Source organism: Nicotiana tabacum, chromosome 23 (assembly GCF_000715075.1).
Source record: "Nicotiana tabacum cultivar K326 chromosome 23, ASM71507v2, whole genome shotgun sequence".
Taxonomy (NCBI): domain Eukaryota; kingdom Viridiplantae; phylum Streptophyta; class Magnoliopsida; order Solanales; family Solanaceae; genus Nicotiana; species Nicotiana tabacum.
In genome coordinates this window covers 142,007,793-142,019,856 of record NC_134102.1, presented here as the reverse complement: position 1 = coordinate 142,019,856, position 12,064 = coordinate 142,007,793, and the positions used below count along the sequence as shown (strand labels likewise).

The 12,064-nt window shown below is 40.6% G+C and overlaps 1 non-coding gene across 1 annotated transcript; it reads right to left on the bottom strand.

Annotated features, from left to right (window-relative positions):
* Window positions 1-1,662: 1,662 nt before the first annotated feature.
* Window positions 1,663-1,768, bottom strand: LOC142177748 (small nucleolar RNA R71). The gene has a single exon (XR_012706306.1). It is a non-coding gene; the product is annotated as a small nucleolar RNA R71 (small nucleolar RNA).
* Between the last annotated feature and the right edge of the window lie 10,296 nt (window positions 1,769-12,064).

The window sequence follows — 12,064 nt, the reverse complement described above, 5'->3', positions numbered from 1 at the left end:
TGTTGGTTTATATTTAAACCGGGACAAAATGACTAATAAGGTCTTAAATTAGTAAGTCTATTACATATAAAAACATGTGTAGTCACACACTCTTTCAAGTTTTTTTCTTTTTCTCTAATTGTAAATTTGAAAAAAAAAAAAAGATTTTTACCTTTTACTTATAAATTAGTAATTTTTTCATCTAAATAATACACACACACACACACACACAAATATATATATATATATATATATATATATATATATATATATATTTGTGTGTGTGTGTGTGTGTGTGTGTGTGTGTGTGTGTGTGTGTGTGTGTGTGTGACTAAATTTTAGAATATTATTCATCATTAATACATAAAAATAATAAACATTTAAATATACTTATACTATATGTTTCAAGCAATATAGCAATGCATAAATAAAAAAAACTACTTAGTATTTTATTATTCTAAGGATTTAAAATCCTATTAGTTTAAACCTCACGTATTTTGGAAGACTTTAAGTTACTTTTAATTTTTTTTAAAAATAATTTGGAATTCCAATGCTTCATTGGAGTCTCACATAATATTGTAAGTCTTAGTATTTTTTCCCCTCTTCATAAACAATACTTAGTGTATATATTTTTATTTTTATTTTTAAAAAAAAAACATTTTACAAAGACAAAACTTTGTAGTTTATTAGTTGTCGCACGTGCACATTGGGTCATGGACTGTTGTGGGGGGTTAAATTACTCTTTATATTTATTTAGGTCTTTATAAAGTATAACTTTGTTGGGACCCTTTAGAACATTCTGAACTTTGTTTTCTTCTTCACTTCTACTACGGCTAAAAAAAATCATCGTTCCCTTCTCTTCTTCTTCTTTTGTGCTTCACTTTTCTTCTTTAATAGTTCTCATCACTGTTATTTATTTTTTTATTTTTTTCTTTTTACGTTTGGTGCTCTTTGACTGTGCGCAGGTTACAGGTTGAGGTTAGTGCATGACTCGAGCTTCTGCTAAAGAAGTGCTACCATACGAGCCAGAAATTGATAAACAACTACGACAGTCGAGGAAGGAGAGAAATCTCACCGAGACGTTAGAAAAGGTTGGGAAATACTCAACCAAAGAAACTATGACTAGAAAACGATGATGATAATATTGGTTTGACTGCAAGAGAAGCAGCCCAACGATGAGAACAAGCTGCATAGGATGCTAAGGAAGCAGCTATCAGAGATGCACATATTATCTATGAAGAAGAGAGGGGTCGTAGAATTGCTCAAAATCAACCCTTGAGTGCAGACCAGTTCGGGAATATAGCTCCTATGCTTGGGAGACCACTTGGCGATTATACTAGACCGGTCTACAATCAAGGCATATCAAGTGTTAGACCAAATCCAATTGCAGCAAACAATTTCGAGTTGAAGCAAGGGTTGCTCCAAACCCTTCAGAATTGTTGTGTCTTCATAGGGAAGCCAAACGAAAATCCAAATACACATCTAATGGACTTCGAGGAGATTATGAACACCTTTCAATACAATGGTGTGTTACAAGATGTAGTGTATCTAAGGACATTCCCCTTCACACTCAAAGATGATACTAAGCAGTGGCTTCGGATCTTGCCCACGGGATCAATTAGAACTTGGGAGGAGATGACCCGAAAATTTCTTGATAAATATTTCTCCTCAGCTAAAACGGGCAAGTTTAGAAGAGAAATCCATAACTTCTGCCAGAAAGAGAATGAAACTGTTTTTGAAGCATGGGAGAGGTTTAAGGAGATTGTTAGAAAGTGTCAAGTGTTAACATAGCGGAAATGAACGCTGGATGAAGAAGACTCCAGAGGAGATAGTCACAATTCTTGACGAGTTATCTGAAGATGCAAATCAATAGCCCTTTGAGAGTGATGAAAGAAGAATATCAATTGGTGTTCATCAGGTTGATGCTAACACATCGGTGCAGGTACAATTTGATGCTATGGCCAAAGAGATAAGGAAGCTAACCTTAGCCTCGATACAAAGTGAGCCTCATGCTAACACAAAGTGTCAAGCCTCAACTGAGTAAGTGAATGCTGTGAGAAATTATAATGCAATGGGTCAGAGGAATCCCGGTTTTTCATGGACTTCACCTGGAGGTACTGCAAAGGCGTGGCAGCAAAATAACTCTAGACCTCAAGGACAAGGAGCTCCTGTCTTCCAAAACCAGCAGAGGCAGCAGTTTCAGCCTCAACAGTCCAATTAGTCTAGTCTAGAAGATCTAATGAAGGCCTTCATTATCAAGATAGATGAGAGGTTGGATGCTCGCGGGGCAGCTATCAAAGAATTGAGCACTGGTTTTCGAAACTTGGAGAGACAAGGGACATATTACAACAATATTATCTGAGAGAGTCCCAGGCACTTTGCCAGCTCATACTGAGAGAAATCTCAAGGAAACGGTGAATGTTGTGACCTTGAGAAGCGGGCAAATATTGAAAGATATCACTCTAATCCAAAAAGAGGTCGTACTTAAAAAGGAAAATGGGGAACAACTGAAAAATGATATTGATAAGAAGAATAAAGGCAAGAAGGGAGCTGACAAAAAGAAGGAGGAAACTTCGAGAAGAGATGAATCTAATGAGAGCGAACATATGCCCGCTCTACCTTTTCCTCAAAAGCTATATAGAGAAAAGCTGGACAAGCAATTTGAGAGATTTCTGGATATGCCGTTGTCACGACCCAAAATCCATTAAAGGTCATGATGGCGTCGGACACCGCTGTCAAGCAAGCCCAAAATAAATATTGGTTTGGTTCTCATTTTAATATTTTTGAAATCATATTTCCTTCAATTAAATAATAAAAGATGAATTTACAGAGTAAAGAATAATATTTTTAACAAATTTCAATACAAAATAATTCATAGTCACCCCAAAATCCGGTGTCACAAGTGCATGAGCATCAACTAGGAATGTAAAATAAAATACAATATGTGTCCGGAATACAAATTTGGATAGGAGAAATATAAATACTATGAAGGAGACTCTGTCGGCTGCGGGTCGTAATATGGAATGCAGCTCACGTAAGTCCCCGCATGCATACACGCCTCTGCTCTCACAAGACCACTAGTCACATATGTACCTGCACAAAAATGTGCAGCAAGTGTAGTATGAGTACGTAATTAACGTGTATCCAGTAAGTATCTAGCCTAACCCTGGAGGAGTAGTGACGAGGGGTCGACATCGACAATTACTAGTAGTCCAATAATATCATGTATAGTAAAGAGGTAAGTAAATATGAGGCAGAGAAAATAAATGAGGTAAACAAGTAATAAATCACGTGGTACAAATACCCCTATTTACGAGGAACTCAGGCTCTCCATTTGAAATTTCCTCCTTAGCCGGAGCATATATATAAATATAGTGGATCTCATCAGATAGATTTTCATAACCCAAATCGGGAAAACTCACAGATACTCTAGCTTTTTTCCAAATATTACGCACGATTCTATGAGGATATGATATAGGAAATGCCGAGGCGAACAGCCCGATCCAAATAAAATTTAAACTGTGCACTGCCGAGGGTCGAACGGCGTGAACCATAGATACATATATTAAAGTGTTGAGGCGAACGACCTGCTCCCATGAGAGTGTGGTACATAAATCCTGCCGAGGCGAACGGCCCGATCCCATTAGAATAAGAAGCTTTGACGGGTCCTTGACCCCACTCATGAATAAACATGTGAGTTATATTTTCTTTTACAAAAACATTCAATGAACCATATATATCATGGAAGCATTTCGTAAAAGGAGTAAAATTATTCGGTGACAAATCATGAACTCGTGAAGTCTCTACAATAACAAGTCTAGTCTCAAGTAGCAATGTAAAACAGAGGAATTTAATAGGTGAGAGATTGCTCAAATAATACAGCTATAGCATGATGTGAACCTAAGCCTATCCGGACAATAACATGAATGTAGCTACATACGGGCTCTCGTCACCTCACACGTACGTAACCCCCCACAACAAGTAGCACACATCAATACACAATACCTAGGGGTAATTTCTCCCTCACAGAATTAGACAGGAGACTTACCTCGCTCCAAAATTCCATAACCGGCTCCAAAGCCCTCTAACACCTCAAACCGATGCTCGTCGCTCCAAAACTAGTCAATTAAGATGCAACTCAATCAAAATGTACACTAATACTCATAATTAATCAATTTTAATAATTTCCAACTCCACTCGAAAAATTGATAAAGTAACCCTCGGGCCCACGTGCTCGGATTCTGAAGATTTTCGAAGACAAACACTACCCATAGCACTAAAAACTCAAATATATAATTTATTCTCAATTTCATGCCCAAATTCGTGATCAAAATCTAAGAATACCAATTTTTAGGTTTTTCTTCAAAATCCCAAATTTCTATAAATTTTCATGCTTGAATCCATGTATAAATCTTGTATTTAACTCACAATACGGGGGAATCACTTACCTTGATATAGATGATTAAAATCCCTCCTTGAAGCTCTCCAAAATCACCCCAACCAAGTAAAAAATGAGAGAAGAGCCAAATCCCGCTCTTAAAACGATTCTGCCCAGCGATTTTTCGCACCTGCAGTGCCTTGGCCGCATATGCGGTCCCGCACCTGCGACAAAATACTCGTAGGTGCGCATTTCCCTTACCTGGACAAGCTCCACATCTGCGGACAAAAGGGACCGCTTCTGCGAGCCCATCCGCTCCTGCGACTACTGCTCTCGCACCTGCGGTCAAAACCTCGCAGGTGCGTTTACACTAGATACCAGCTACCTTAGCATTTTCCTTAGTCTAAAAATCGATCTGTTAAGCATCCGAAACTCATCTGAGGCCCTTAGGACCCCGTCCAATCACACCAACCAGTCCAATAACATAACACGAACCTGCTCGAGGCCTCAAATCACATCAAACAACATCAAAATCATGAATCGCACCCCAATCCAAGCTTAATGAACTTTAGAACTTCAAACTTCTATATTCGATGCCGAAACCTATCAAATCACGTCCGATTGACCTCAAATTTTGCACACAAGTCACATTCGACATTACGGACCTACTCCAACTTCTGAAATTGGAATCCGACTCCGATATCAAAAAGTCCACTCTCGGTCAAACTTCTTAAAATTATCCAAATTTCTAACTTTCGCCCAAATGACCCCAAAATGACCTCCGGACGCGCTCCTAAGACCGGAATCATCATACGGAGCTATTCCCAGACTTAAAATCCCAAATGGACGTCGATATCATTGAAATGCACTTCAACTCAAATTTAAGAAATTCTTCCAAAATGCCAACTTCCATAATAGCCGCCGAAACGCTCCCGGGTCAACCAAAACCTGCTACGGACATACGCCCAAGTCCAAAATCATCATACAAACCTGTTGGAACCTTCAAATCACGATTCTGAGGTCGTTTACTCAAAAATCAACCCTAAGCCAACTCCTCCAACATAAAGCTTCTGAAATTAGAATTTTCTCTCCAAATCAACTCTGAACTTCCCGAATTTCAATTTCGACCACACGTACAAGTCGTAATACCCGAAGTGAAGCTACTCATGGCCTCAAACCGTTGAGTGACGTGCTAGAGCTCAAATGACCGATCGGGTCATTACAGAAATGGGTTAAAGTAAATTTGCCATTCACATAAGTTTTCTCCCAAATGCCAGCTAATGCCAAATTCTTGAAGGAGATCCTGACGAAGAAGAGGAAGATAGAAAAGACCTTAGTGGTCAAGCTCACAGAGCATTATAGTACGATATTGCAAAATAAACTCCCACAAAAGTGTGGAGATCTAGAGCTCAAAATGACAAGTCGGATCGTTACATTCTCCCCCACTTAAACATACGTTCGTCCTCGAACGTGCTAAGAATTGTTCCGGAGTTGTCTGAAATCACTGTTTAACACCTCGTGCACCTACCCATGCTACCACAATCCAGCTGAGCACATTAGATCAAGCAGCCTGAAAATCCTCCCTTTTGTCTAGTCAAATAAGGCTTAGAGCCAAATTTCAACATCTGAAATTCTCTACCAGGTCTGTTTCCAACATACGAACCCCGTATCTGTCACTACATGATGTACCTACACATGATTGTATACCCTTACTGAATTCTTACCATGCACCACGCAACTCATTTGCCTAAGGCAATCTTTCCAAGGAACAACAACTAAAATTTCCACTGACCCTAAGCCCGTGGTATACCTCATGACCAATTAAGCCTTGCTTTAACTCTCGCAATACTGCCACGACAGAGAAGACGTGTAGAACTAATAACCACCTGCCGAAATCATAATTTATGGAGTCTCTCCTCCCGAAAAGAACCATTACCTTATTTTGGACTTGAATAACAATATTTACTCTTTAATATGCTTCATATAAATCTGATCGCATTGATCCCAGGTCCAATAATCTTGTTTCACCCAGTACAAGATGCTCAGGCAGTAAGCCACCTCAGACACTGCCAAAAGTCTCATATGATGCCACAATGTGCCAACAAGCTTCAAACTCGAAGGTGATACATAAGGAAACGAACTCTGGAAAGATCTACTCAACCCACGTAACTAATTTAAACAACTGAAAAGATGTTATGAACCTTCCTCAGGAAACGAGAAGCAAAACACACAATGATAGATATGGGAAACTATACTCGATATCACATTGTTGCGGCGTGCAACCCGATCCAACCATGATACCCGTGGCAGCGTGCCACCCGATCCAAACAACATATCTGTGGCGCCGTGCCACCTGATCCAACCATATACCTGTGGTGGCATGCCACCCGATCCACACATAATAATCTAAAGAAAACACACATCGAGCCGAAACGCTTATACTCACGAAATGCTCGAATATCAACCATAAGCACGCCAAGTGCATAATACAAATCCTGGGGAGACGGGTAGCGTCATACGCTATAAAACTCAAGCACGACTAATGTGCGATACATGATATGCATCTTGAGAGCCATCCTGCTCACATAATACCACCGCTACGTGGGACCTCAACACATTGTACGAATAATCAAGTCGTCCTATCCTGAACAAACTTCTGCATTCCATGACCAAATGGACCGAGCGCCCTTCGGGCATAAATTCTCACATTAGCGATAGTACCACAATCTCCATACTTGGTTTTAAATCTTTGGCCAATCAAGTGAATACAGGTCACACTTATACAATCTTCTCGTGGGATACACTCCCATGACCTTCCGCACCAGGTAACAAGTCTGCACATCCATACCACCGGTCACACTAATGTTGTAAAGCAAATCAAGAAGCTGCAAATAAGTACACAAAGCCTCTTACACAGGACACTGATCTCAGGTGACGCTAAGGACAATACTAGTTTACTCTAAAGATCTGAATTCTTCCCTGCTTATCTGAGCTCGTGACATTCTTGTCGACCTTAACTACAACTTTGATCCTCAACTTCCAATTCCCATGTCGCTCACTGCACCTAACATACCAATACGCAAGAGTACCAGAATTTCATCATAACTCCCGAACTACTAATAGGGTACACATTTCATCATATAGAAACCTTTCATTTAACTCATTTCAGTAGAACCATTTCCATACGTGACTGAATTGCCATAACCGCAGAAAATACAACCCTACATAGTGGTCTAAACCACCATGTCCCTTCCGGGATCCATCTCCTCATAACAGGCCACAATAACCGAATCCCTCCAAAAAAAATCAAATTACGGTGGCCGTCAAGCTCGCACGTACCGCCACAACCACCTGTAAAACTTAACACGTTAAAGGACCCGATCATTGCCATATCATGTCGATTCAACCATTGCTAACTGATCTGACTTCTTCTAATTACCCTAGACTTGGCTTAGGAATAATAATAGCTCCATTTAAAACATAACGACCCCAAATCTGCACCCATCCTGAGTGACCTTATTTCACGAGACCATGCTGTCTCAAAACCCACGAACTACATCATACCCTCCTTGGGGCGCACAATAGCATCGCCAATGGGTACACCCGTTCTGTAAGACCTTCTGCAAATCCGAAGCTACTTCTTTCCTTCCTCCAATACTGCACCGCATACCCAAATATGACATAAAGCATTCTAAGTCTCTTTCATACTCCACTACAATAGCTCGATACTTAACTATACTATGGACTCGCAAATCCTTCGACACCGCACTTTAACTTTGAATCCCCTAGGACCGTTGTTGAGAGTCACCCACTCTGACTTGGTCCCGAATATAATCAACACCAAGGCTCTGTTAGCACATGAACGCCCACTCAAAGAAGCACCCGGCTGAATCACCTCTCTTGTACATCACATCTACACAAAGCATAAATCTTGAGTCTTCCCAAAGCCTGAACATGTATTGATAAGGCCAATTATAGCACACATTCCTCAAATCCTTTGCTTAAATCACCACTGATGTTTTCTTTCCTTAGCCGTAATAACCCACTAATATGCCGATAACCAGAAACCTCCCAAGTAAACAGCCATACAATCCAGTCGTAGGCGGTGGGGCTCTCCGACTTAGCTTGAAACTACAATCACATAGCCCTGGAGCCCACTAAGATTCCTCTTTCTCATTGACAAAATCTAAAGGTGCGACAGTACCTTCCAATCCAAAGTCATGTTGTATCCCTTCTTCATACCAAGCAACCCCTTTTCCGTCGTATCCAACCTTCCTCCGTATAGTGGACAATATTTCCAAATTAATCCCGTAGACTTAGTCACTGTTCACCATGAACCCCAAATCACCCTAAACATTTCTCAAGGCATGTAGCTATCCTACCACAGAACCCATATGATACTATGCCACTCTCCCACTTTGGTCAAACCCTCCTCCTTTAAGCAATACTCGACTTCTATTTTCTTACACTTGGCCTTCTAGAAGTTTAACCACCGCAAGACACCTCCCACATGTCCTTCCTCATCCTTCGCTGCCCAGTTGTTGCCTTAAATCAAAATTCATCTCGGTAGCACCTGAATCAACAGATCGCCGCCAACTCTAAACCTCCCCGAATATCATCTTTCTTGAGCCATCAACTTTAGGATCACCGATTCGATTCTGAACCACAGCACACTACGACCTCTGACAACCGCTTACCTGACACTATTTACAGTACTCTACCCCAAAGGCGAATTGAAGAAAACCATAACATCGACAAATTTAACACATTCAGCAAGGACAACGACACCACATCACGGATGAAGATTCCGCTACGCGCGAAAATGCCAAGTCTCATTACTCCATCAACCCCAAACCTGAACATTCTTAGTCCGATTGCCTTTCCTTCGTTGGACATAAAATAATGAATCTCTGAATCATGCACTGAGTAAAACCTCATTTCCAGTTATTCACTGCCTCGAAGCATAGGCAAGCGCCCTACCATTACACAAATACTGTGCAATAGCAACACACGAATCATCATAATAATCAATGCCAAATCTCAAAACCTTAGATAATACTGATACTGGGCTGAAACGACAAAACGACCTTCCACAAGGCGACAATAATGGCCCAATCAATTACGCAGGGAAAAATATCCTGCACCACATCTGTAGTACCATTACAATTCCTCAATTCCCAATTTATAACAAGCGCTTCACGTCGCATAAGATTGAATAGGAAGGAGATGAAGGCGTAAGCCTCACAGGAATCAAATCGCACGATGAGGAATCAAGAAGGGAAGTGATCCTAACAGCCTTGTAGCCTCTCGAAGATAAGTACAGACATCTCCGTACCGATCCGCAAGACTCTACTAGACTCGCTTATGACTCGTGAGACCTAAGTGAACCTAGTGCTCTGATACCATGTTGTCACGACCCAAAATCCATTAAAGTTCGTGATAGCGCCGGACACCGCTGTCAGGCAAGCCCAAAATAAATATAGGTTTGGTTCTTGTTTTAATATTTTTGAAATCATATTTCCTTCAATTAAATAGTAAAAGAGGGAATTTACAGAGTAAATAATAACATTTTTAACAAATTTCAATACAAAACAACTCATAGTCACTCCAATACCCGGTGTCACAAGTGCATGAACATCAACTAGGAATGTAAAATAAAATACAACATCTGTCCGGAATACAAATTTGGACAGGATAAATATAAATACTCTGAAGTAGACTCTGCCGGCTGCGGGTCGTAATATAGAATGCAGTTCACGTAAGTCCCCGTATGCATACGCGCCTCTTCTCTCACAAAACCACTAGTCACGTATGTACCTGCACAAGAATATACAACAAGTATAGTATGAGTACGTAATCAATGTGTACCCAATAAGTATCTAACCTAACCCTGGAGGAGTAGTGACGAGGGGTCGACATCGACACTTACTAGTGGTCTAATAATATCATGTACAGTAAAGAGGTAAGTAAATATGAGGCAGAGCAAATAAATGAGGTAAACAAGTAATAAATCACGTGGTACAAATACCCCTCTTTACGAGGAACTCAAGCTCTCTATTTGAAATTTCCTCCTTAGCCGGAGCATATATATAAATATAGTGGATCTCATCAGATAGATTTTCATAACCCAAATCGGGAAAACTCACAGATACTCTGGCTTTTTACCAAATATTACGCACGATTCCATGAGGATATGATATAGGAAATGCCGAGGCGTACGACCCGATCAAACATAAAATTTAAATTGTGCACTGCCAAGGGTCGAATTGCGTGAACCATAGATACATATATTAAACTGCCGAGGTGAACGGCCCGCTCCCATGAGAGTGTGGTACATAAATCCTGCCGAGGCGAACGATCCGATCCCATTAGAATAAGAAATACAAAAGGCTTCGGAGGCGAACGGCCCGATCCCATTAGAATAAGAAGCTTTGACGGGTCCTTGACCCCACTCACGAATAAACGTGTGAGTTGTAATTTCTTTTTACAAAAACTTTTAATGAACCATATGTATATATATATATATATATATCACGGAAGCATTTCGTAAGAGGAGTAAAATTATTCGGTGACAAATCATGAACTCGTGAAGTCTCTACAATAACAAGTCTAGTCTCAAGTAGTAATGTAAAAGAGAGGAATTTAATAGGCGAGAGACTGCTCAAATAATACACCTATAACATGATGTGAACCTAAGCCTACCCGAACAATAACATGAATGTAGCTACGTATGGGCTCTCGTCATTTCGCGCGTACGTATCCCCCCACAACAAGTAGCACACATCAATACATAACACCTAGGGGTAATTTCTCCCTCACAGAGTTAGACAGGAGACTTACCTCGCTCTGAAATCCCATAACCATCTCCAAAGTCCTCTAACACCTCAAACTGATGCCCGTCGCTCCAAAACTAGTCAATTAATATGCAACCCAATCAAAATGTACTCTAATACTCATAATTAATTAATTTATAATAATTTTCAACTCCGCTCGAAAAATTGATAAAGCAACCCTCGGGCCCACTTGCCCGGATTCCAAAGATTTTCGAAGACAAACACTACACAGCACTACGAACTAAAATATATAATTTATTCTCAATTTCATGCCCAAATTCGTGATCAAAATCCAAGAATACCTATTTCTAGATTTTTCTTCAAAATCCCAAATTTCTACAAAATTTTCATGCTTGAATCCATGTATAAATCTTGTATTTAACTCACAATACGGGGGAATCACTTACCTTGACATAGATGATGAAAATACCTCCTTGAAGCTCTCCAAAATCTCCCCAACCAAGAGAAAAATGAGAGAAGAAGAGCCAGATCCCGCTCTTAAAACAATTTTGCCCAGCGATTTTTCGCACCTGCGGTGCCTTGGCCGCATTTGCGATCCCGCACCTGCGAAAAAATCCTCGTAGGTGCGCATTTCCCTTACCTGGAGAAGCTCCGCATCTGCGGACAAAAGGGACCGCTTCTGCGAGCCCATCCGCTACTGCGACTACTGGTTTCACACCTGCGGTCATGCAGGTGTGCCAAAACTTTCGCACCTGCGGGCACTGCCCAACTCACCCAAAATCGCTTCTGTGACCCTCCTGGCCGCTTCTGCGGCTTCGCACCTGCAGCCAAAACCTTGCAAGTGCGATTCCACTAGATACCAGCTGCCTTAGCATTTTCCTTAGTCCAAAAATCGATCCGTTAAGCATCCGAA